The sequence below is a fragment of the Cupressus sempervirens genome, chromosome 8 (genome assembly GCF_028749045.1).
Source record: "Cupressus sempervirens isolate cs-2001-9-10 chromosome 8, ASM2874904v1, whole genome shotgun sequence".
Classification (NCBI taxonomy): Eukaryota; Viridiplantae; Streptophyta; class Pinopsida; order Cupressales; family Cupressaceae; genus Cupressus; species Cupressus sempervirens.
In genome coordinates this window covers 476,282,888-476,309,388 of record NC_143125.1, presented here as the reverse complement: position 1 = coordinate 476,309,388, position 26,501 = coordinate 476,282,888, and the positions used below count along the sequence as shown (strand labels likewise).

At 34.9% G+C, this 26,501-nt stretch overlaps 1 pseudogene; it reads left to right on the top strand.

Annotated features, from left to right (window-relative positions):
• Positions 1-18,815: 18,815 nt before the first annotated feature.
• Positions 18,816-26,501, top strand: part of LOC149543300 (putative cellulose synthase-like protein H3) — a 111,294-nt pseudogene continuing 103,608 nt past the window's right edge.

The following is a 26,501-nucleotide window of genomic DNA, read 5'->3' as shown; positions in this document are numbered from 1 at the left end:
TACACAGGACTCGAGTCAATTGCACATCATTGATTTAACAATCTGGACTCAACAATAGAGAGATATGTTAATAGATAATTACATCATAATTCTAAATTCATCTATTAGAGTGAGCATAATGATCCTTGTGCCCCTCATTTAACATTTGATTGAGAGATGTACTATAATGCAGTTAGAAAGAAAAAGAAAAGACAAAAAAGCTCATTCAATACTTTTGCACAACATGATAGCAAAGACCCATTTGACTTTTGACCTTTGTTGGAAATCTTCAAGCTATAAAAACAATGCACTGTATAATTTTTTTTTAAAAAAACATTAAGAAAAATTACATAACTATAGAAAGGATGCACATATACCATACAAACTTTGTAATATCCCCATTCAGGGATTTGTGTTAATTTAATCCTGAAATATAACTACAACTTGGGATAAGAATTGTAGTACATTTATTAATAAAAATGTACACATTTCAGGAGTGCAAAAGGGGTGAGATGTTGGAGCGCAAGGGAAATGGCAATGGCATTGAGGACAGGGGTAAGAGGGTTGACCTACATCATCCCAGGTGTGAGGGGGTCTCTCATGGCCTGGCTCATCAACAACAGGACCATTACATGCATGAGGGGAAGTGGCGTGGCTTGGAGTAGCATCAACATTGGTGTGAGGGAAAATCTCATGGTGACATGCGACAAGAACAGGGTAATCAATCTGGCTTTGATTCTATCTTTCACAAATTTTCTTCCATTTTTTCATCTAGCCCTATTGTCCAACCGGCTTAGGATCAAGATCTCAGATAGATTTTTTCTTCTACACCAATGGTACAACCTATTGAGTCTATGTCTAACCCTTTTCTATTTTAGAGTTTTCCTTTCAGAGATATTAATTCTAAATGGCTCCCAAATACCATTGATAAGTTTATTTTCAAAGGGAAAGCAATTGTTTAGCCTGCCAAAACCTTTTTCATTAACCCTCATTTTCATGATCGAAGGTCGCAATTGAGATCTATAGGATGAATCTTCTAACCATGCTCATCAGGCTCAACCTCCAAAATTTTTTGGGTGGGAAAATTTTTCTCATAATAATCATTCAATGAATTGTTCATCCCATAGAAATGCTTCAGATTCATTAGTTCCTACAAAGGTGAATATGCGATATAAATCTACACTTGCACAGAGAAGTCCAAAGAGAAAGATCTTCAAAAAGTAACTAGTTTTTGATATTTGTGAAGGTGCTCCTCTCAGTTTACCTGTCCAAATGCAATCTTCCTAGATGCAAAACAATGTGACTTAAGATAAGTTAGATTTGAGAATTCATAGAGCCCCCTTCAGTCCAAAAAAGATCTAGAGAAAGAAAGTTCAGGGTAAATTAGATCAAGGCCTTTCGATCTTTGCACCTGACCAATAGTTGCCAGACATTAGCAAAGAGAAATATTAGAATTATACCGATCAAGATCCTTTGAATTCTTCTCAACAGAAATTGCATGTTACTTTTTTAAATCAAATGTTGTAGGGCTCGATCTCTACTCTTCAGTAGACAACTCTCATAGGTAAGTTTTTTGTTGCTTCTTTATCTTTTATGGATATCAAGAATTGGGCTTTCATACGCTGGTCTGGACTTAAAGATATTTTTGATCATGACTCAGACTCCAACTTCTTTATTGCTATTTTTAATTCAAAGGATGAAAGAGATGCTATTAATAAGCAAAAGGGTTGGTTTTGTCAAGGAGTGGGGTTATATACCATGTTGTGGATTCCAAATTTTAATCCAGGAGATATTAATATCCAATTCTTTCCATAGTGGATTTCTTTTCCTTCCTTGCCTTTGGAATATTGTGATCCTGAGATTGTGAAAATTATAGCTAACAAGTTGGGTATTTTTTTGAAACATGATTTGATTCCATATGAGTGCCCCCAAATGGAAGTCAGGGTTTTTTTATTGAGTAATATGCATAAACCATTTCCTAAATCTATTGCTCTCATATCCAAATGGGGGAAATGGATGCAATCAGTTAAGGTGTAGGATTTTTTTGTGATTAACAAATTTCAAGATAAACTTGGTCATTTTAGTTTTATGTGCCAAACTGGTCAAGAGGATGTTTTACAAGTTTGTCCTGATCACTATTTAGACCCCAATATTTTCTCTCAGAAATTTTCTTTGATTGACTATCACACTTTTGTGGTCAATAACATTTTCTCTTTGTCAGGGGATCAAGATGTTACATAAGATAGCTTGCACAATATGCATGCAACAAACATGCATACAGGTGAATTCATGCCAATCTTATTCATGGTTTATCTTCAACAATTTCTTTGGATTATGGCTTTCTTCCAGCGTGCGTGCTTCAATAGTAAAATATTTTTGCTGGCGTTAACCTCATAATGGTTTTTGGCACTTGAGTTCCAACACACTTAACCACATTCCACATTAGAGCTGAGTACACCATACATGCCGAGTGAAGATCAGATGCCAAGTGAAGATCAGATACCAAGTGAAGATCAGATGCCGAGTGAAGATCAGATATCGAGTGAAGATCAGATATCGAGTGAAGATCAGATACCGAGTGAAGTGTAAGTGTCAAGTAGCACAAGTGCCGAGTGTTAACAAGTGCCGAGTAAGTTAAGGTGCCGAGTGATACAATTTTTTTTAGGTGTCGAGCTATCCAAGAAATAGCATGTGCTGAGTATCAGCAATACTTTAGGAGCTGAGTAACTCAGTATATTAGCATAAGAGTTTGTAATTGCACAAACTATGATGCAAACAGTTTTTACAGCCGACATAAGGTAAATCTCGAAGGACTTAATGATAAGATCAAATCTTTTATTTTTCCTATGCAATCTACATGCAGCCAATAAGAAAAATGATGAAGGCATGTAACCAATAGAATAAATGAAAAATAAATGGAAAATGAAGATTGAATATGGATCATAGATCCATACCTAACCCTAAATCCTCAAATGTCTTTATAAGGAAGATGAAATTTCATTGTAAATAAATGAGTGGTCATACAAGGGTGCACAAGGAAATCTATTTTTAGAGGCAAAGGTTATTAGATCACAAAGGATCAAGATCAAAAAAAGCAGAAAAGGTGCCTGCATTCAACAATCAAGGATTGTAATCTATCAGGTTCATTATACCTAATACTTTTTGGCAATTGTATTAGAATGAAAATCCTATGGTGATAGGTTAGCTTAACAACTATTTCATCAGATCCTTTAAATAGGTGATTAAATCCTTTAACAGGGTGACACTTCATGTTAAGTGTTTGGAAATCCTCTAACCAGGTCACTACTAATACAGTGTAAATCCTTTAACAGGGCAGACCATCAGAAGTGGTTGAACAATATTGCTGTAGTAATTTTTGTGGGTATCATCCCCACACTAGTTTTACCTTCTTATTCCTGGAGGGTTTTTGGGTTACCAAATTCTAGTGTTATGAGTTGTTGATGCATGTGTTTAGTTTCATGTTTATTTGATGTATTTACATGCATGCAATTTACTTTCAGTTAAAGGTTTTATTGGCTAAAGTGTGATACTTATGATTCACCCCCCCCCCCCCCCCCCACCCTCTCATAAGTACTCTTTCCATATTTGAATATTCCAATAGCTGGAGTTTGTCCCTTCATCTTCAATGGATTCCTTTAAAGATGTGAGATCCAAGTTACTTCCTCTGATAGACTTTCAACGTTGTGTATCTTCAAAGTCACTCAATTCAATCAATTTCAGAATAGAAGTTTTTCACTTTCATTGCTAGGGCGATCTATTTGGTGCCTCTCTATTCATCCTTCTCTTGTGATATTAACTTTTATTTGTGAAAAAATTTTGTCTGAAATTACCATTTCTATTATTTTTGATAATGCCAAAGAAGAAGTTTGCAAGTTGAGGATTACAATTCACCTGTAATTGACTCCTTGCTTCGAGAATTTCAATTTTGAAATAAATTGATCCCAATTTAGGCATTTGAAAAATAGATATTTCCTCAAGATTTTGGCACAAGAAATGTAGATTTAATGGTAGAAGATCCCTTGGGACTAGAGGCTAATCTCTATCAACTAGTGCAAAAGTCTACGGTATCATTTCCTAAAGAACCTCAGTCTCACGATCCTCACGATCTAGATAATTTTAAAATTCAGCCTCTATAAATATTGCAATATCCTTCTACAATACCTCCTATTGCTAAAACACCCAAGGTGCGAGGTAGAATGAAGGGTTCCAAGATAAGAATATAAAGTTCTATAGGTAGTCAAACAACTTTGGACAATAGCTTCACTATTATTAAAAGATCGACAAGGAGAACTAGGAGTTCTCCTTATCTCTAATGAAAATCATTTCTTGGAATGTCAGAGGTTTAAATTCCTCTGACAAGAGGCAAAGAATCAAACAAGTTATTGATTCGTTGTAGGCAGATATTATTTTATTAGAGGAAACTAAATTGTCCCAACATAACTTTGATAAAATAGTTGCTAGCTGGAAAAAATGGAATTCTTATCATATGCAAGGATTAGGTACTTCTAGAGGTTTAGCAATTCTTTGGAATCCTCTTACAGCTAATTCACAACTCCTCCAACAAGAGAACAATTGGTAGATGCTTCATATAACTGCATTTGACATATCTTTTATCCTCATTAATGTTTATGGACCTGCTTCGTCTAAGGATAAAGCTTGTTTATGGGATTCTATCATATGCTCTCTTCAAATGCAAGAGCATCTATAAGTGGTTATTGGATTGATTTTAATGCTTTATTATCTCAATCTAAGAAAATTGGAGGTATTATCCCCCCCCCCCCCCCTAAAACCATACAAGATTTTAATGCTTTTGTGGATAATAAAAATCTAATGGATGTTCACCTAAATAATGACTCATTTACCTAGACTAATAAGAGATTTGGATTTGCTAATATTGTTGTTCATCTAGATAGATTTCTCTTATCAAATGATTGGAAGTTGAATTGCTCAGATATTTCTTCAGAAATCCTTACACTACAAGGATCTGATCATTTTCCTATATCTTTAAGCCTCATTTGCAACAACAAATGTTTGAAACAACACTTTCACTCTTCATTTAAATTTGAAAGTATGTGGCTTAGGCATCCAAAATTTCTACATAGTATCCAACAGTGGTGGAATGAAGTTCCCATGGAAGGTCTTAAAATGCATCAGTTTGCTATGAATCTTAATTATGTCAAATCTCAAATTAGGATTTGGAATCAAAAGGTTTTCAAAAATGTGTTCCACCAAAAAGTAGAAGTCAAGAAATAGTTAGAAGAAGTATATAATCAGATCATCCAGTACGACATGAATGAAGAAACATATTCTTCTCAAAAAAATCTACAATCAGAATGGGAGGACCTATTTGCTAAAGAAGAGATGTATTGGAGACAAAAATCTTGAGAATTATGTCTCCAGGATGGGGACATAAATACAAAGTTTTTCCATTCTTCAACTAAGAAAAAAAAATTAATAGTACAATATTCCATATCAAAGATGCTACCTCTAGTGATCTCCTATTCAATAAAAATCTTATCAGAAATGAAGGTGTCAAATTTTTTAAAAACCTTCTTGCGCCTGACATTTTGCCTAATCCTTCTATGTCACAAGTGGATGAACTTCTTGACTTTATTCGAAAACTAATTACAAATCAAGACAATGATATTCTGATGGCTCCCTTCACTATTCAAGAAATTTGAAAGGTTGTATTTTCATTTCCACCTGACAAAGCCCTAGGTCCAGATGGTTTTATTGCTTTGTTCTACCAAAGTTGCTAGAATATAATTGGATGGGATTTATTGGTTGCTATTGAAGAATCTAGAAGATCTAAACTTATGTTGAAATATTTTAACACTACCAATATTTCCATTATTCCAAAAATTAGGGTGTTGGCATTATGATACATTTTTGTCATTAGTTACAACACTTATTGGATTCTGAATGCTTACCGAGCTCTCACCAGACATTCCTTTGTAAGCCAAGCTTTACCTAGTTCTCAGTGTTTACTGAGTGATTGAGGTGAACAAAGAAGTCAGTGTTTACCGAGTGATCGAGGTGAACAAAGCAGCCAGTGTTTACCGAGTGTTTGAGGTAAAGAAAAGAATCAGTTTTGACCGAGTGAAGATGTACTTAGTATTGACCAAGAACTTTGTGATAACCGAGCTCCTGAGGTTATCAAGGAAATTAATTTTATCGAGCTCAGACGGTTATCAAGGAAACTAACCATCACCGAGTCACAAGGTTCTATCGAGTGTTTCCTTTGATCACTGAGCTACAGTTCAGATAGAAGTGTTCACCGAGTGACATCTCTTCTACCGAGTCTCCAGTGGTTACCGAGTTCAGAACTACTCGAAGTGTTTAGTATGGACCGTGCCTTCACATCTATCGAGTGCATGACGATGTCGAGTAACGCAGTGGACGCCAAGTATCAGAAGGACACCGAGTCAGTTTAGTAAACCCGAGTTTTTACCTTGGGCCGACTTTGTATAGAGATTTGCACTTGTTGTTTTGGCCGACCTTGCATGTATTGTTTATTTGGATGGTATATATATGCAATGTATTGTATCATTCAAAAGAAAAAAAAAGAAGAGCAATGGAAATAGTAATGGTAACGAATGAAAATGCGAAAGTGTGAAAGAAATACATGCGTGCGAAAGTATGTGTACTGAGTTGTGAAGATATTCAGCAAGGTCAAGTTTTGGAGCAGAAAAGTTTTATCTATCACATCAAGGTGAATCAGAGCATAGCGGATCTTATCAGCAATTAGTTGTAATCAGATCCACTATTTCATTCTAACAGGTGAATCAATTTTTTAAATCCTTTAACAAGGTAGACTTAACAGTCTTTTGTAAATCTCCTAACAGAGTGCATACTTTATTGTATGTTTGTAAATCCTCTAACAAGGTGGATCTAGCAATCCTTTTGTGCTCCTAACAGGGAAGATCACCAGAAGTGGTCATTGTAAGCCTTAACCGGCCAACTTCATACTGCAGTAACGAAGCTTTGTGTGTTTCATCCCCACCCCAGTTTTACTTTCTATTTGGAAGGTTTCTGGGTCACCAAATCTGTGTGTTCAAGTGTTGCAAATGATTTTGTTTCATGCTTATAGTAGGTTACTTGGATGAATGGTGAATATATCAGTATGTAGTTTAATTGTTTGAAATTTTAAAAGTTACTGATTCACCCCTCCCCTCTCAGTAACTTGTCACATCTTGAATATTTCCAACAATTGGTATCAGAGCAATAAGGTTCTCAAGATAAAAGTTTCACAGCTTGAGCAAAGATCAAGGACAATGGAGATATTCAGACTTGACAAAACTATTGAGAATGAAAAGCTAGATCTAAAAATGGCCATGGCTCAACTCAATGAAGCAAAAGAGCATCTTTCACAATCCTTGAAAAGAAGAAAAGAACTTGCAAAGAAAATGAATGACCATCAGTATGTTGAAGAAAAGATTGAAGATCTCTCACCATCAAGTAGTTCAGATGAAGCTGACAAAGCAATCAAAGAACTTTTAGAAAAGAATGGATCTCTACAGGAAGAATTAAGAAAGCTCAAAAGAGAACAAGAAATCCAGTCCATTAGGCTATGCAAAATCTTGGAGCAAAGGAACAAGGCAGCTAAAGACTTAGAGGTAAGGAATAATCAATCCTCTCAGCTTGAAAATCTTGTAACTCAATTATCTAATGCAAATGAAGAAATTATGAATCTAAGATCTGAGAATGAGAATTTGAGAAATGACTTAATTACTGAAAGGCAAATCAATGCAAGCTTACAAAGTGATCTAATCTCTGAAAAACAAGTCAATGAGAGAATGGTAAAATCTCAAAAGGACATGGATCAATTGAAACTGCAAAATGAAGAAAACTTTCATAAACAAAATGGTAAAGCAGGCCTTGGATACAAGGAAGAAGGTGAATCCTCCAAACAGGGTACTCAAAAGAATCAAAAACCTACTTGTAGCCACTGTGGTAAGTTAGGTCATACATCTAACAGATGTTGGAGCAATGGAAAAAGAAAATTTAATGGAAAGTGCTACAACTGCAATCAGCATGGACACAAAGCCAATGAATGCAAAGAGAAACCAAAATTTGAAGGTAAATGTCACAAATGCCAAAAGCAAGGTCATAAGGCATCACAATGCAAATCCAAATCATTTAATCCAGCTGAACAAATTGTCAAAGAAATATTTGGTTGGGACTACAACACTTGGTGCAGATGTCATTATTGTGGAGAATATGGTCATATTGGCATAAACTGTGCAAGGCATCACCTAAGAAAAAGGGATACCACTGTAAGATGTTATACATGTACAGAACTTGGTCATATATCTAAAAACTGCATGAATATAAAGAAAGTCGAGGATGAGAAGAAAATCAAAGTAGACAATATTCGGAAGAAAATGAAGCAGCAATGGATTCCAAAGTCTACCGAGCCAGATAATTCAAGTGATGGAATGGTCACTCAAGAAGTGAGTGACTCTACCATTTCCAATTAAGACTCATCAGGATAAGACTAGGACTGTATCTACAAAGCAATATCCTAAGCAGTCCTAGAATGAAAATATGATCAAATCAATATTTTAGATACATCAGGATCATGGTCGGTACATGACCTTACCGAGCTCAGTCGGGTGCAATAAGGCTTCTTTCACCAAGTTGCACTTACCGAGCATGGTTGTTTCTTCTCTTACCGAGTTAAGGTCGGTTTAACCTATTTTCTTTTGGTCACCGAGTTGCAAAGTTTAAGCTGAGCTAGTGGATGACAGTCTGTCGATCGCAGCTACCTCTGTATTGAACATTAATGGCAATTTTTTCATCAAAAGGGCAGATTTCAACCTCATTTTTCACCGTGAATTTGAGATTTACACAAAAAAAAGGCTTTCAAGCAAGTTCAAGCGATTTGAATAGATTTTCTAGCGAAGTATTCTTAAGAAACCTTTTCACTCACCAAGCAGCAATGGCATCCACAAGCACCAGCAGCAGCAAGGCGAAGAAGGGTTTCGAAATACTTTTGAAGGGAACGGAATGGAAGGCACCTACGTTCAAGCTCATTCCTACCATTGCTGAATCGCTCAATCCCAATGGAGCTCAATCACAGATTCCACCCAAGGTACTCCTCGTGAACGACATTCGCACTCATTTTAAGTGTGCTATTCAAAAAATAGGGACATTGGACATGGATAATGCCCTAGCGGAGTTATGTGTAAATGGTTCTCTCAAAATCGAGCACAAGCATTTGGAAACTAAAGGTTTGACTCACATCACGCATATGCCTAGAAACTTCCAAACCAAATGGATTAGGTATATCTTGAGTTGAGTGCATAATGGTCAGTTGTGGTTGGAACAACCCGTTTTGATAACCAAGAAGATGATTCACAAAATCACGGGTCTCCCGATGCTCAGCAAAGCCAAAACCACCAAAACCCTAGGACAGGATGAGTTACAGAGGAAAACCCTAGCCGAGTGGGACGGTAGAGGTTTGAAGGTTAACACTGTAATAGATCTGGAACTAAGATTTGGCATACATATTATTGCATATAAGTTATATAGTTCCAGCAGATTAAATAGTGTACCGTGTGAAGCTGTGGATTTGGCCCTGAAGATTGTAAAGAAGAATCTTGAGTTTGATCTGTCAGAAGTATTGTTGAAGTAGTTAAACAAGAACATGGACAGTATAAGGACATCAAAGAATAACCCCTGTAAATTTGGATCTCTGTTAATATGTTTACTATTTTATGTACAAAAATTCTTTCCATCAAAGGGAATCGTAGAATGGAGAAAAGATGTCCCAATTTTGTATCAGATTAAAGAGTTTATAGCAGAGATGGGAGAAAATTTTTATAGTATCATGGATAACTATTTTGAAGACTTTAAGGAGAGAATGAATAACCGATTCAGAATTCCTCCTAGGCTTGTTGAAAAATATAAAGATGACGTATGTTTTATGGTTGACTCTGACAAGGTGTACATACAAGTAGTTAGACCCCAAGTTGCATGGGTGAAACCTCTTCCATATGAGGTAAATATTGATGAAACAAGGGATATAATTGAAGCACTGGTAAATGAGCCAGTAGACCCAAGGCAACGGATTTTTGGTACTTATGATGAAGCAAAGGCCAGAATTGAACTGGAAATCAAAATTCCACAGGCCATCAGCAAAGGTAAGAGGAAAGTGGCCAAATTGAAAACTGCAATAGGTCCTCTTATGCTCACTGAGGGAAAAGGTGAAGATAAAGAAAGTGAAGAAGAAGAAGAAGGAGAAAAAGAATCAGAAGAAGAGCAATCGGAAAAGAAGAAAGGCAAGGTAATCATTACCAAGCCCAAGAAGCAGCCTACTGCAGTATTTACTCGAAGGAAAAGAAGAGGTATTCAGGAACCTATATTGGTTAAGCCTGCACCTACATTCGAGCAAAGGCTCAAATCATTGGAAGAAGGAACTGGCATCACAAATTTCAAGGCATTGAAATTTGAGACAAGGACTGATGTAGAGAAAATGCAGATTGAGGAACTGGTACTTAACAAAATGGGAAAATGGAAATACTCCCTAGACCAGATTGCTCCTCATATCTCTAAAGAACTACTGGAGAGAGTACAGTCAAGATGGGAGTTAGCCACCAAGACGGTAAAAGATATATATGAGCAATCCCTGAAGAATCTTCGGCCTAGTCTCACTGGAGCAGAGGTAAAATCTAAATTGAAAACCTATGAAGGTAAAATGATGATCAGATTCCACAGTTGTTTGATTTTGATCAAAGATATAGAGCATGTTGTAAATGATGCTACAAACATGTGGAAAAACATCTATCATCTACATAAGCCCAGTGTAGACCCAGTAGAAATAAAGGATGATGACAGCAGCAATAGCAGTGATGAATCAGATAGCGCTCCATCCATCACAGTTACACCAGGAGAGTTGCATGCAATGATGGAAGAGAAAGAGGAAGAAGACAAAGAGGATGAAGCTAAAGAGGAAGATAAGGAGGATGATCCGGTAAAAATTGCAGCAGCAGTTATTGCATCCCTTCCTCACTCCCCAGCTAAACTTGTGACATCATCAAGGTTGGAGTCAGCTTCAGCAGGTTCATCTACACCAGATTTACCATCTACACCTGCCATATCTCAGCTCCAGGTATCATCAGTGGAAGTGACTACCACTTCGTCTACCGAGCTGCACCCCTCTTCATCTACCGAGTTGGCCTCCTCGATTCCATCATCATCAGTTGGTATTGCTGTGAGTTCTCCAATTTTGACTACTCCAATTTGTTCTACAATTTTGTCGCCATCTACTTCAGGCACAGTGAGCTTAGATACTATATTACCGAGTGTATCACCATTTTTGGCCAGTACTCAAATTTTTGACCCTGTACATAATCCTATTGGCACTCAAACCTCAAGCATCCCAGTTTTTACTGCTAGTCCTTCTGTCTCTACTGTTGTGTCTATTCCAAAGGTCAAACTAGTCATCTCAGAAGTCAAACAAAAGCAACCATTAAGACTTATGATCACTAGAAAGGAAATTCCTAAAGACATTGACTTGGACACAGAGATAGTAATTCCAAAGATTGACTTTGATAATGCTACCATTGAAGAAATGAGGTATGCTAGTCAACTTATTGAGAAAAAGGCTACTCAGATGCAGTTAAGATCGGAAAGGGATAAGGAATACAGGATAATTGAGGATGCCCGGAACATAATTACTGAGGCTATAGGTGTTGATGTTGATACTTCTCAACACATTTTGATTCAATTGGAAGAGGCAGTTAATAAATTCAATGAAGATGCCTCCGGACAAGAAAAGATGATTGAGCATGCAGCAAAGAAATTTGATAATAAGGTGTTGGGGTACATTGCCCAGAATATTGCAATAAATCAAGTTGCATTAACCTCAGTTTTGGCAGATATGGAAAATTCTTTTAATAATGTAACATCTCTTTTTGCTAAGATTTGTGATGTTACCGAGTACACTAAGGGAGTAAGAGAGAAACTAAATAAAATTGATGGGGATCTGAAGTGAGCGCACAGAACTTGAAGCTTGACCCCAGTTCAAGCTCATCTCATCACCTCAGGATCAAATTTTTGTTAGAGAAGCAGGCAGAGCTGTTGAGAGAAGAGGCAAGGATCCGATCTACATTGATAGATATCCAAAACATGATCCTTCCCATCATGAATTCAATGCAGAAGCACATTGCACATTCAAAGACATTAATCCATGATAATAACTTCTCCATTGCAGACCATGTGATTGAACTTTTGGCTGAAGTTCAAGTAGCTCTTTCCACCTGCAAAATTTTGCAAGAGAATTGGGATAAAACTCTCCAGCTTATTCTTCAGGTACATTCAGAGTTCATCTCTCATTTTGGTGTTTCTATATAAGTATATATATTCTTTTATTCTTTGGCATTATTGTCAAAAAGGGGGAGATAATTATTGTTGGATATGTATACTATGGGTGAATAAGTGTTTTCGGAGAAATTGTACAAAGGAAGAGATATACAACTCATGTAAATACTGTATGTACATTCTATGGGGGAGTTGTATATAACAAAGCTATGTATATTCAGAATCAGTCATCAGCATGTCAGATAAATTGTCTCATAAGTGTTTTTGTCACTAATGCCAAAGGGGGAGATTGTTGGCATTATGATACATTTTTGTCATTAGTTACAACACTTATTGGATTCTGAATGCTTACCGAGCTCTCACCGGACATTCCTTTGTAAGCCAAGCTTTACCTAGTTCTCAGTGTTTACCGAGTGATCGAGGTGAACAAAGAAGTCAGTGTTTACCGAGTGATCGAGGTGAACAAAGCAGCCAGTGTTTACCAAGTGTTTGAGGTAAAGAAAGGAATCAATTTTGACCGAGTGAAGATGTACTTAGTATTGACCGAGAACTTCATGATAACCGAGCTCCTGAGGTTATCAAGGAAATTAATTTTACCGAGCTCAGACGGTTATCAAGGAAACTAACCATCACCGAGTCACAAGGTTCTATCGAGTGTTTCCTTTGATCACCGAGCTACAGTTCAAATAGAAGTGTTCACCGAGTGACATCTCTTCTACCGAGTCTCCAATGGTTACCGAGTTCAGAACTACTCGAAGTGTTTAGTATGGACCATGCCTTCAATTCTACCGAGTGCATGACGATGCCGAGTAACGCAGTGGACGCCGAGTATCAGAAGGACACCGAGTCAGTTCAGTGAACCCGAGTTTTTACCTTGGGCCGACTTTGTATAGAGATTTGCACTTGTTGTTTTGGCCGACCTTGCATGTATTGTTTATTTGGATGGTATATATATGCAATGTATTGTATCATTCAAAAGAAAAAAAAAGAAGAGCAATGGAAATAGTAATGGTAACGAATGAAAATGCGAAAGTGTGAAAGAAATACATGCGTGCGAAAGTATGTGTACTGAGTTGTGAAGATATTCAGCAAGGTCAAGTTTTGGAGCAGAAAAGTTTTATCTATCACATCAAGGTGAATCAGAGCATAGCGGATCTTATCAGCAATCAGTTGTAATCAGATCCACTATTTCATTCTAACAGGTGAATCAATTTTTTAAATCCTTTAACAAGGTAGACTTAACAGTCTTTTGTAAATCTCCTAACAGAGTGCATACTTTATTGTATGTTTGTAAATCCTCTAACAAGGTGGATCTAGCAATCCTTTGTGCTCCTAACAGGGCAGATCACCAGAAGTGGTCATTGTAAGCCTTAACCGGCCAACTTCATACTGCAGTAACGAAGCTTTGTGGGTTTCATCCCCACCCCAGTTTTACTTTCTATTTGGAAGGTTTCTGGGTCACCAAATCTGTGTGTTCAAGTGTTGCAAATGATTTTGTTTCATGCTTACAGTAGGTTACTTGGATGAATGGTGAATATATCAGTATGCAGTTTAATTGTTTGAAATTTTAAAAGTTACTAATTCACCCCTCCCCTCTCAGTAACTTGTCACATCTTGAATATTTCCAACATAGGGATCCCTAAACTTTTACGAATTTTTGATCAATTTCTTTATGCAATTTATCTTATAAGATTATCACTAAAGCAATATATCTTAGGGTTTAGCATCTTATTCCATGTATTATTTCTCCAAAACAAGGTGGATTTGTCCTGGGAAGGGAAACCATGGAAGGGGCACTCGTGGCTCATGAAGTTCTCCACTCTATTAATTCAAGCAATTTTTCAAACTTGTTTATTAAACTGGATATGATGAAAGCTTATGATAGAGTTTCCTGGAAATTTTTGCTTCAAGTTCTTACTAAAATGGGTTTTTGAAAAAATTGGTGCAAATGGATTAAGGCATGTATTTTGGGAGCTTGGTTTTCGTTGATCATTAATGGTAAACCTATGGGTTTTTTTCCTTCTAAAAATGGGATTAGACAAGGGGATCCTTTTTATCCCTCGACTTATTTATTATTATGGCTGAAGCATTTAGTAGGGCCATTTCACACCAACACATGTTGCAGAAATGGAAAGGAGCTCTTATTTCAGGTACAAACATATCTATTACACATTCTCTTTTTGTGGATGGCACTCTTTTGTTTGGATTTTTAGATGTCTAGGAAGCTTGCCATATCCTTTATACCCTTGATCTCTACTCAACTGTGTCTGGTCAAGCTATTAATGCTAAAAAATCCAAGATTTATTTCTTCTCAATACTAAGAAAATGGTTTCTGGAAAATTTAAATTGATATTGGGTTTTTCAGAAGACTTTCTTCCCTCAGTATATTTGGGTATTCCTTTCTTCATGGGTTCAAATAAATCTTCATATTGGTCTTCAGTTATTTAGCATATTCAAAGTAGAATTGCTTCTTGGAAAGTTAGATGGTTGTCATTGGTAGGAAGAATTTTGTTGATCAAATTAGTTCTAGTTGCAATTCCTAATTATTTCATTACTGTCCTCAAGATCCCACCTAAAGTGTTACTAACAATTCAAAAATTGATTAAAGGTTTCCTTTGGTCGAGTAATATGAATGAATCTTGTAAGATCCCACTTATTTCATTACAAGATATGTCACAAATTTCAAGTGTTGGAGGGACAGGTATTCATGATCTATCTATTAGAAATGAAACATTTCGAGGGAAATTGATTTGGCACATGTATTGTAAGTTTCAGTCTATGTGGTGCAAAATTATGTAGCAAAAATATCTAGATAACAATGATCCTTCTAGAATCCTTACTATTTCAAACCCTCCTAATGGCTCGTTAATTTGGGATTTCATGATAGCTTTGTGCAAAATCATTGTAGATGACATCTCTTGGGAAGTCAATAATGGCTTAAGTATTAATTTTAGGAACGATTCCTGGAATGGTCAAATTCCACTTTCTAAGAGTGGAATCTCATTGAATGTTATCCAAGTTGCCGAGCTTCATTAGGGATCACAATTTAATCATTATGTGGAATATGTCTATGAATTTTCAAAGAAAATAGTTTGGAAGGATCCTACTAAATTACCTCTATCACCGCAAGAAATCATTCAATTTCAAAACATTTTGAATTCAAGGCAAGTCTTTTTTTCTGAAGCGCATGATCAAATTTTTTGGGCTCTAGCTAAGGATGGAAATTATTCAGTGAAAGAGGGGCACAAAATTTTAAAACAGATTGGTTTGAATAAATCTACTTCTAGAGCTTTTTCATTTTGTTGGAATCCAGTTGTTCTTCCTAAAGTAGGTTGTTCCTCATGGCTAGCACTTAAACACATGATTTTAACTAGTGACAGATTGAATAGACTACATATTGCTCCTCCTTTTAAATGTGTTTTTTGTGAGGAACAAGAAGAAACTATGGATCACCTATTTGTTACATGTTCATTTTCTTATCAATGTTGGTGCTTCATTTTGAGTAAACTTAATTACCTTACCCCTCAGCCAAACAATCTTTGGGATCTCTTTCAAGCCTGGCCACTTCTTTATCAAAAAAAACTATTTGCAAATCTCTGGAAATGCATACCAGCCTTGGTAGTTTGGGCTATTTGGTGGGAATGTAATAAGCATATTTTCAGAAAGGAATCCCTATCATTAGACATTGTTTTGATTGGTATTGAAAAATCAATCTCGGAAGTGACTAATTCTAGTCTAAAAGTGATTAAATTCAACTTGATTGTGACCCATTGGGATTCCCAAATCATCCAACAATGGCAACAATTATTCATACCAAATGGGTGGAAAGTTAGCCTCTCACCCACATATCTCTTACCTAGAAAGAATTTTTGGAGAACCCCTTCATATGGTTTTTGGAAGTTGAATTTTGATGGAGCTTCAAGAGGAAATCTAGGTCCATCAGGTTTTGGAGCATGTATTAGAAATCCCTCTAGTCAGGTTGTGGCTATCACAGTTTCTCCTTTTCCCTTTGATACTAATAACATAGCAGAGACTCATGCCCTATTGGCTGGGCTTATTTTAGCTAAACAAGGCAGTTTCCATAGGTTACATATAGAAAGGGATTCTTTAGTTATTATTGATGCTTGTATCCATAGGTACATCATTTCTTGGAAGTTAAAATATGTTCTTAACCAGATTTGGAGGCTTCTTGATGAATGTTTAGATATTTTCATTTGGTATATTTATCGAGAAGGAAATAAAGTTCTAGATTTTTTATCAAATTTGGGTTGTGATGGGGTTACTATCTCTACTTTTCATCCTTTACCTTTTATTGAGAAATACAAGGTTCTACAAAATCTTATTCAAGATGACTTGGAAGCCTCTACCCACTCAGCATTTGAAGTTCACGCTTCAAGAGCCAAGTAGATGCTAAGTCCAAGAGAAAGATAATTGATTAATATCAGATGCCAAGAAAGTCCTTAGGTGCCAAGCTGAGAAAGTTATATTCTAGTGCTGAGTAAGCTATGTTCTAGCACCAAGTAAAGTAGAATTATATTAGGTGTCGAGTTGGTCAGTTCACATGGTTGGTTGCTGAGTTCATCAAGAAGGTAATTGTAGTGGAGTAATCTTGATAAGTATCAAATGCATACGTGCAAGTGATGAGTGAAGTAGAATTGTATTAGGTGCCAAATTGTCTAGAAAACATAGCTGATCATGTTCTAGTTTGAATGTGATATATGCTGATTGAAATATAAAAGGTGTTGAGAATATTTGATATCCTTTAGGTATCGAGTTAAGGTGCTGATCCTATTCTAGATTGAATGTGATATATGTTGAGTGAAAAATAACAGATGCAGAGAATATTTGATATCCTTCAGGTGTCGAGTTTAGGTGGTGAGAAAGTCTTTAAGTGCTAAGCTGAGCAAGTTATATTCTGGTGTTGAGTAAGCTATGTTTTGGTGGTGAGTAAAATAGAATTATATTAGGTGCCGAATTGATTAGTACACATAGTTGGTTGCTGAGTTCAACAAGAAAGTAATTGAAGTGGAGTAATTTTTATAAGCTTCAGATGCCTACATTCAGGTGTCAAGTGAAGTAGAATTGTATTAGGTGCCGAATTGCCTAGAAAACATAGTTGATCCTATTTTCATCATATATGTCAAGTACACAATGGAAGTTGAGATAGAATCCCTTTATTTGCTGAGTCACAGATAGTGCCGAGCAAGTTATAGTAGGTGTTGAGTAGATGAGACCAATATGTGTTGAGTAACTCAGAATCCAACAGAAGCCAAGCATTGCAAAGTTAATAGGTGCTGAGTAACACATGAATTCTATAGATGCCGAGTGACACAGTAATTCTATAGGTGTCAAGCAACTAGGAAACACAATAGATGCCAAGAAATCCAAAATAGATGGTTCCAAGAATCAGTTTTACTGTAGGTAATTGTAGCAAAGTATTGTTGATTTAGGTGCCGAGTGAAGCAAAATGATATAAGGTGCCGAGTTTAGAAGGATTGTTTCATGTGCCAAGTAGAGTAGATTTTTTAGATTTTGAGTTAAGGTCATATATATTAGGTGCCGAGTTGCCTAGAAATAGAGTATGATTCAAAGATCATTAATGTCATATAATTTTATTAGAATCATTTATGATGACATGCCATGCATAGTATATTTTGAGTGTTTCAATTCTAATTATTCTCTGACGACATTTAATTTCTATTTCTGTGATTCAATTTCCTCATGTGGCTAAATTTGTGTCATTAAAATGCATCATCATTAGTAATTTTTCTAGCTCTTTCAAGGACATTTTTTGTGTGAGCATAGATGGCTTATATCATGTTGCACTATGTAATTTATTGCTTAAGGAATGACATCTTCAATTACACATATATGCAAGAGCTCAATTCTATGATCTATGCTCATGTTTGTGTTACAAGATGAGTTTTGGGTGGGATATCGCTCTGGCTTATGGAATGTGTCACAAACAACACTTTTCCATCATGCCAAGGAATTTTTATATATGCTTGCCAACAACATTGGAGGAAACTATGTTACCGAGTATTATTTTAGATGAGGTATTAGATCAAATGTTTTTTATTTCTTCACTCATAGTCCAAAGAGCTATTCGGCATATCATCTATGAATAATTTTTATATCCTTCGGCACTTGTATTTTTCTATCTATCTCAGCTCATTTCAATTTTCCTTTCCAATGCTATGGATCTCCTACAGTCTCTTGAAATGCTTCAAGCTTTGGCCCATAAGGTAATCTGACCTCACTTCTTGGGTGATAACAAATTGATTTTGGCTTTGCAAAAGTATGACTTATGGAATGGAGTGGCATTAGTTGGTGGTTTGTTCTCACATTTTCAACTCCTACACTATCATGAATTTTATGTTGTTTTTGAGGCACTTAAGCATGCTATTGACACTGGTAGTTTCATTTATTTAAAACATGCTTTGCCACCTGAACCAAGATTAATGGGTGTTCATTTGGTGGAATAAATAAAGATGGTGGGTCAGGCTATGATTGATTTGCAGAAGGAATTTAATGTTTCAAACTCTAGGGATATGAATGTTGCTTCTATGCAGCTGATTGAACAAAAATTTTGGGATTTAATTGATGAGGTTAACTTGGATTTGGATTGGATTCATAGCACTTCAGAGTTTTGTTCTGGCTGGGGACCTATTCTTGGTGGGCTTGGGTCAATTGAAGGTGGTTTTGTGTCTGATTGGGAAGATTTGTAAGATAAGTGCTAATTGCTAGGATACGTTTGTCATGAAGATAGTGCTTGGAATAGTCCAAAGAAATCAATGTAAAGGTACTCTCTAGTTCACTATTGGGTGGTAGTTGATACACCCCTTGTAATTATTTGCTTAAACTATATAAGTCTATGTATATTTTAGGGATGATGCTGGGTTTTCTTCACTGATTCTTTCCTAGTTGACCTCGTTGAATCAAACTTAATAAAATATTATAGTGGCTTGCCACTTTTTCATATAAAAAAATTTAAAAATGTACACATTTCATTATAATATTTAACTTTAATTCTGAGTCTACTTCATAAGATATGACTTATCTTTAGAACCGTGCAACTAAATGATCTTCAAACCATAAATGCATTTGGGTCAAGAGTAATAACTAATAACATATATGTATGTATGTTAGACAATTAAAAAACATTTTTTGTTTATTTATTCAATCTAATAATAGATGAGACACTTAAGGCTGACTAACACATTTCAAAATTAATCATGAGAAGTCCAAGATCATTTTATATCTAGATGTACCAAGGCCCTGTGGTATCTCAACCTCAAGTTACAAGCAATACCCATATTCTTGCTTCATTTTCTAGCTATAGATCATAAGAGAAAAGGGAATTGTTACATTAAGTGCCATGGTAGATTCAAAAAGAAAAACAACATCAAACATACCTTTATTCTTGTGGCATTCTAGAATGAATGCAGATTAATGGAAAGTTGCACTCCACAAGAAGCTTGTTCAGCTCTGTAGCTCTGCTAACACTCTTGCAAAATATCACAACTTGATTAAAGTATAGTGCATCAAGAAGATTATTTAGCTTTTTATTCTTCTCCATCTTGCTCAATTTGATGTAGTGCTAGAAGAATCTCAAGACATAAATACTAGACACAACAAAAGAGAGAATGGTTTACTATTTTACCAGACATTATTAAACTCAAAGAAATTCAATACCTAAACTAAACCATGAAGTGTCAATTTTGCCTCATCATCAACATATATCTCTATAGGCTATAAACAAAAATAAATGTGTGTAACATTAGGTGGTGTGATCACCATCAAGAGCCAACAATACCACAACAATTCCCTCATTGATCCAAGGAGCACATGTTGAACAAAAAGTACTAAAAAGGTTTAACTAGTAGCTTCATGGTCCAATATACTATCCTTGAATTCTAAATTTAATACTTTGCTATATCATTGAATTAATTGTTTGTATTATTGTTACAAAACTAGTAATAGAGGCTAGATGTAACCCATGTCTCCACCATGTACAATGAATGAAAGTTGGCCACCATAGAAAATGCAGCTCTACACTACCTCTAAGGCAACTCCATTTTTTGCAAATGCAAAGAAAAGGATTTAGGTAACATGCAATCCCAGGTTTGGAATTAAAATAAATCCATGGTAGTCCAGTATTGATGACCAATGATGAGAAAGTAGAGGAAATAAAGGGCTTGGCTAAGAAGTACAGAACTTCATGGAAACATGAATTGCCTTTGCAAATGTGTGCTACCAACTTATGGCCAAAACACATATCACCTTTGCAAGGGTTAAATAAACACCTTAAGATCAATACTATAGAAATAAGCATAACTATTATTCCACTTGAATAAAGCCAATTTAAATGAACTGACTAGTTTCCCCAATCATTAAAGTAATATATAATGTAGGATTAAATAGGTCAACTTATAGAAAAGACAATACATCTTGCATGAATCTCTTGCAAATAGGCTGAATCTCCTTGCTTAGTGTGACAAAGAACATCATAACTTGCTTATCATGAGAGGTCATCTTGAAAATCTCCTAGACATCTCTCCACATGTCTACAACATTAAAAAAATAAAAAAACCATACTAAACAGACTATGTAATCAGAATCTATTTAAAAAGATATCTAGTAACATACCAAGTAATTCTGACATTCTATCACACTCATCAAGGATAAAATGTCTAACATTTTTGAGACTCAAATCTTTTTCCCTTGCTGGAGCAAGTATCTTTCTAGGAGTACCCACCACTATGTGTGGAAACTCATTTTTTAGCAATTCTTTATGGACTTTAATGTTTTCCCCTCCATAAAGTACAATCACGTTCAAGTCTGTTAAACAAGTGATAAATTTCTCAAATTCATGTCATATCTGCAATATAAAATAGAACTGGTAAGAAACTGTTATTAATGGGTATTCTCATACAAACCTTCAGATGGTGTTGTGTCCTTGTACAAACCTTCTAACTTGTCAAGAAAATGGGGATCCAATGGATTGTTGGGGGAATGCCATCTAGAAATTTTTTTATTAGAATCCTAATGAAACTAGAAGCAACAAGTACATCTCTAACATATAGTAGATTAGGAAATTGTTCCTTTGAACAACAAATACCATCCATTCTTAGAGATTCAATATTAAAATTTTCAGTATGGGGTGTTCCAGCCTCTGATGGTGCGTTACAAGTATTTTCCCTTGCAATTTCCTCATCTCCAATTTTATGATCTTTGAAATGTAATAATCAATATTGAAAAAAATCAATGAGACACAACATTAAAGAAGCATAGCAAGCCAAAACTACAAAAGTTGCAGAAAAAAAAAGGGATCTTTTCTTTGGGGAAAACCATTTGAATTACAATGCAGCTCTTCCATTCCTCTATCTACACTTTACCTTTTTCAAAGACAATTACTGAGAAAATTAGAGCAACAAAATTCTAAATTTATATTAACAAGAAAAGTATAGAAAAATACCTCTTTATCATTTTGGCATTTGGTTATATTCATAGGGCTCTATGAGCACTAAAAATCATGGAGAACAACGTCCATAAGTAATGAATCTAATCTCAAATACCGTCCCTTGGTAAATAGTTTTAAAAGACACTATAGAGTCACCAATAAACTTACATCCATTATGGAAGCTTGAACTTTTGGATTCTAAAATGCCATGGAAACATCAGGATTCGCCATGATTTTTGAAATCACCTCTTCTAGTGTGAGTCTTATTTTCTATGCATAGAATAACCACACAAAATTAAAAAATCAATAATATCAAAATCAAGGCTTCCATGCATGATATTTTAGTGATAATAGTATATTGTTGAATCAAATAACATATAGAAGAGGCTATGGAATGTCTAAGGTAAACAAGATGAAGCTGATAATGATAAAAACATAATTTATGACTAAGCCTTTTAAAGGTTCTCCATAACACAATCATCCTATAGCTCAAATATAGAGGTTATACTCATGATATTCTAAAACAAATTCAAATTCTTGATCTCAAACAATGTCTAGGTATTCTTCCTATTTCCTCAAAGGTAGTAAACGCAGAGTATCAAAAGTTAATATTTTGAACTTCAAAACTGAAAATAATCTCATTTGGAAATATCAAGATTAGACAATAACCAAAAATAATAATCATCATCAGCTTCAAATGAAATGTAGAAACATTAAGAAAAGACAACCCTATTCCTGAAATGTGAACCCACTTGAGGCAAACATGCATAATTAAAGAATGTAATTAATAAAATAATGTATGTGACAACAAGACTATTTCTCAATCACATGTTTGGCAATTATAAAGATATTGCTGGCACAATAACACTGAGTGATACATGGAAACAGGGACATATATTATTGATGGAGCATAAACTCTTCAATCACTTTACCTCAAAATTATCGAGCATAACTCTGAGTTTGTAGCAAGCCTTACCAATGATGTCATGATTGGATACATATTTACAATAATCATTGGAAGTGACAAAGTATATGCTTTGAGTGTTTCACAATAAATAAAGTTTAGTAAATCCATAAATGCCACTTCCTCTGCAATCATTAAAAGAAACTTGGTATATTAGTTATCAACAAATGAAAAATAGTATTTTAAAAATTGCGAATCAAAATAAAACATCAAATGAAGTTTTGTATGTCCAAAATGCCATTTCCACTTCTCCAATTAACAAGAGGAACTTTACATATGCCAATAAGAAAATAGCATGCTGAAAATTCAAAAAAGCATCAATCAACAAATATACCTGTACAACTTAAATAAATAGTGACATCTCTTTGCTCTGATTCTTGTATACCATTCAAGAAAAGCTTCATTTGTTCCAAAAAGTTTGTAAATAGAGGTCTAAGAAAATAGGGTACATTAGAGAGATCGAAAGTATGTGCAAGCTATTATTACTTTGTAAAAGAAAGGACCCTTTTCCACCAATAGTAGTGAGCTAACATGTATTCTTCTAACTTTCTAACTCTCACTATAGAAGCAGAACAATCCATGATAAAAGAACATGAAGTCTTATTGCTTCCATTTTGATTATTTACAAAATAAGGAAATGGAAGAAAGTATCACTACACAACAAGCACAAGTTTTGTTTTATCAGATATGTAGACATCTAAGCAATCATTGTAGCACTAATTACAACTAGGGCTGCATATCCTAATACTTCTCAAATGTTTTATGATATTAATAAAGAAAGTGGAATATAAAATTTGAAGTAAGGCTATGGTCATAAAAATTAATCATAATTAGTGTTGTATCTAAATTTTTTTGTTAGCTCGCAAAAGTATCACTCCTAAGATTGACAACTTAGTCAAGACCTGATTGATCATTTCTTAAAATTTGTAGAGACTTTATAGTCAAGAGAATTTATTAGCTATGCTTAAGGTGTAGGAGTTTCTTTAATCACTTGCATAAATTCTTAATTTAGTTTTGTAATGTATACTATTGTGCATAAAAAACACTCCAAATTGGTCTATTTGTCAAGCCCTAAAATTTTTAATCTTTAAAAAGATTATGTGATAGGGAAGACCTATTAACCACAACACTTAAGGTGAAGGAATTTGTTTCCATAACTTGTTGATTGATTTTTTGAAATCCAAATTGGTTTGCATAGATTTTGCAGTCAACAAAGAATCAATCTATATTGGTTCAACGTACAAAGAGGAACAAAGGAAACATGCAGGTAAAAAAGAATTTTTCTACCCAAAGGAAATTATTCATGAACACCCTTCTTAAATCATGGGCATATGATGATGTAGGCCAAATTAATAGAAGCATCATGGTGGTATCACATTGCCTTCTTTAGTAGGCAAAATGCCATTTGTAATACAAAAACCCTTTCAAGGTTCCCTCATTATGTTCTATTTGTTGGGATAATTGTAGTAGAAAGTCTATAACTTCTAGGGTATTGTAAATTGTTTCTTGATCATGTTTTAAGATTTTCCTATCATACTGAATAAAATAAATAGGCTCATCAAGAACCTAGATTTATTAGCTCTAGTAGTTGCCCACATCTTGTTTGTTTAGATTTCATTCAACATTTGGTATACAAGTCCCCATACTAATCATGAGATTTTGATACTCTTTTGATTGATTTTTTTTGAAAGGCCCAATTAGGCACACATGGCCAAGAAATGAATATCAATATCTTACATTCGGTTCACAAAATGTTTGGATTGTATGTATCCTTACACCTTCATGTTGGATAGATCAGAATAGTTTTAAAATAGATATATAGAATTGTCAAAGAGAGTTGTATAGTTTAACTAGCACAGATTCATCTTAATGGAACCTGATATTATGATATATGATGAGGCATATAAAAAATTCTAGGAGCTTTCTAGCTTGTTTGAAGGAATATTTTGTTGCACAATACATTTTTACTCTAGTTTCAATAGTTACCAAAAAGTTGTCATACTTTCATTTAGGTATTGCTAAGAAAAGAATAAATGGAGTTTGAATCTTTTGTACTAGTTGAAGCTCATAAACATCGTAATGGTAGATTCTTAGATTGGAAAAGCAAAAGTAGAACCAATATTTGAGATGAAATTTCCCTCTACATGATAATTTATATCCATTATCTTGATTTAGAATTTCTTTTTATTTCAAATAATGCCTTAGTGGTTGTGTATATGCCATGGTGGTTGTGTCTTGAACTCCAAGGCAATTTTGTTAGTTTCAAACCAAAAATAAGAGTAACAATACAAAATGGTGCCACTTCAAGTTCCTATTATGTAGTATCTCTTCTTCATTTTTTTTGCTCATAAACGCCATCTAAGGATCACAAATATGCACTAAAAATAATTCAAAGGCAATAGAAATGCTTTACAGTATTGCCAAAGGTGATCTACAAGAGTTCTTGGGGACAAAGATTACTATAATAGTGGAGAGCAGCAGAGAAATATATTAAAGAAGTAATTCTCATCAAAGTAGGTTGCAGAGAATTGTAGGGATGCTCACAAAACCTACAATTCATTTTAAAACTTAGATGGAGTCACATGATTCTCAAGATGACAATAGACATAGGGAAGCACATATTCACTATTCTAAACTTATCCTACAATGAGGTTACCTAGGCTAAGCCCTTGCAAGTTGTGTCTATCTCTATTTAATGTTTTGATACAATTGTTTTCTTACTTTCATTCAATGAAACTACATCATTATCCTTTAGAATGATATGTTTAGATGAAGATATTAAAGTACTTTATCCTCCCTTAGCCAGGCTTGATCTACATATTTTTCTTTTCTTTTCTTGCATTCCCTCATCTTAATGATGGATCATAGAGTGTGATCTAAAGCATTGATACTAAAAGACATATACAATCAAATCAAGAAACAAAATTTATATTTCAAATGGATTGTCGAAATATAATAAAGTTAATTAGTTCTCAATGAGTCCTTGCAAAGCTCCCTAACTAAGAGCATCTCACACTTTCTAAGCATCTCAAGAAGAGCATGAAACTCCTATCTATAAGTCTACCTCCAAGAATATTCAACTTAAATAAAAAAGAATATATTCACATACACAAAATGGCATACAATTGAGCATTTCACAAGACACTAGATGGCAGCAATTATACAAAATGCTTAAGAAAGGTGACACATACTAGGCCACTTGCCCTAAAAATTGCTCAATGCATAACATAGCACTCCAACAGTAAGGCCCATCTACTCTGATACTTTCAAGTTACTAGCAATATATCTTTGAATTTGAGCTTCATGAAGAATACCTCTACAAGCCAGACATAATATCTAAAAAGTGCCCATCTAACCCTAAAAGCCTTCTTAATCATCATTCTAATCCCATAGATGTACCAAAGTTAGACTTCCATGGATAGGCATTCAATTCTAACATAAGGAGATGTGTCTTGGTCATAGGTTATAACAATCCCATCAATGGAGGATAGAACAATATCATGGAGAAGGAGATCTATGATTCACATGCTAATGAATGGACCCTTATCAACATGAATATATCTAACCCAATTTTTCCATGTAGGGGAGGGATTTATTCCAAAGGGAGTCTTTATTGGCTCAATAGTAAGAGTTATTTAGGGAATCCTAATTGGGTTAGTGGATATAGTACTAAGTTTTCATTTCATCTTGTAGCACTTAATGTTGCAAAGAGGGATTGGAGTATTATAGAACTATAAAGTTGGCCTGAGA